General features: G+C 32.8%; 1 non-coding gene across 1 annotated transcript; it reads right to left on the bottom strand.

Moving 5' to 3' along the window:
- Positions 1-1,255: 1,255 nt before the first annotated feature.
- Positions 1,256-1,362, bottom strand: LOC126005727 (U6 spliceosomal RNA). Its single transcript, XR_007494765.1, has one exon. It is a non-coding gene; the product is annotated as a U6 spliceosomal RNA (small nuclear RNA).
- Between the last annotated feature and the right edge of the window lie 280 nt (positions 1,363-1,642).

The following is a 1,642-nucleotide window of genomic DNA, read 5'->3' on the forward strand; positions in this document are numbered from 1 at the left end:
TCTTTCTTTCTTTTTCTTTCTTTCTTTCTTTCTTTCTTTCTTTCTTTCTTTCTTTCTTTCTTTCTTTCTTTCTTTCTTTCTTTCTTTCTTTCTTTCTTTCTTTCTTTCTTTCTTTCTTTCTTTTGCCATTTGGATTACTATATTTTGGTGTTGGTTTATTTGGAATTTTATTTTTTATTATTTTTATTTTTTATTTTATTAGGGATTCTTTTTGCATCTTGGATTTGTACTGGTACTTCTTTCCAGAGGGTGGAAAAATTTTCTGCTATTATTTACCTGACTACTTGTTCTTTCTTTTTCTCTTTTTCCTTCCCTTCTGGTATTTATGCAATTCATAGATTATTTCTTTTGTCTTTGTTCATTAAGTAACTAATATCTTCTTTTAATGTTTTACCTCTTATTTCCTTATTGACTTCTTTGTCATTGTTAGTTTGTAGATTTTCTTCACGTTCCTCTATGTGATTCTCCAACTGTGTAGTTCTGCTATTATGGCTTGCTAAGATGATTTTTATTTCCCTTAATTCATTTTGGATGAATTCTCTCATCTTCTGTAAAAGTTCTTCTTTGAGTTGGTTGAATTGTTGAGCAATGAATTTCTTATTTTTGCAGTCTAGTTATTCCTTGATTTCTATTGCTATGACATTATTTGCACTTTTAGTTCCTCATTTATTGGGCACGAGCATTTTGGTGGATTTGCAAACTTGCTAGGATTTCTCTCTATAGCCCTGGCTGCTAGTGTCTTTCTTAGATTACCCATATTTCTTTGCATTTGTTGTCTCAGAATGTTAAAGTTTCAGTTTGTTTAATAAAATGGTCTGCTGAATTTACTGTGTTAGAAGTGATTGAGGTATATCTAATTTTAAATTTATTTTTCCTAGTTGAGAGAGCTTGTCAAAGTATAGTAGATGTATCACAAGCTAATTAATTATTTTGCTGTTCTGTTTTATTGGCTGTGGATTATCTGAGGAAAATGAGTTTTAAGTCTGGCCAGCCTGGACCTGTATGAGAATCAGACTCTCCTCAGAAAGGAGGAAGAGAGTAATGGTGGCAACCATGCAGAGGTTTAGCCCTGCCCTCGGTCTCCGCCCTCCTCTGTCACCTGTATCAAGATGCCAGGTACCTTCTCTGCACTGTGGTCCTAAGGCTGGGGGCTGTGGTACACTAACTTAAAGCATTTGAATAACTAAGAATTAAAGTATAATTAAAACATTTTATTGGCTTTAGATTAGAAGACTTTCTTTTTTTCCAAATTTTTTAAAATATGGAACGCTTCACGAATTTGTGTGTCATCCTTGTGCAGGGGCCATGCTAATCTTCTTTGTATCGTTCTAATATTAGTATATGTGCTGCCAAAGCGAGCACCATTTTTTCCACATTTTAACTTACTTTATATTCTCCCAATTCAGTATATATTTTATCTGTAAAGACCTTTTATCCAAAACAGTCACATTTTTAGTGATGGAGGACATCAAATTTTATTTTTGTGGCCACATATAAACTTTTCTTACCCTCATGCACACAAATCACTTACCAGAAATTCAAATATTTTCACAAAGATACAACAGCTACCAGAGACCAATACCCCTTGTTTTTTTTTTAAGTCAAAGGAAAGTATCTTGTCTTTTAATAGTCACTCTAAAGA

This window comes from Suncus etruscus, chromosome 3 (genome assembly GCF_024139225.1).
Source record: "Suncus etruscus isolate mSunEtr1 chromosome 3, mSunEtr1.pri.cur, whole genome shotgun sequence".
Classification (NCBI taxonomy): Eukaryota; Metazoa; Chordata; class Mammalia; order Eulipotyphla; family Soricidae; genus Suncus; species Suncus etruscus.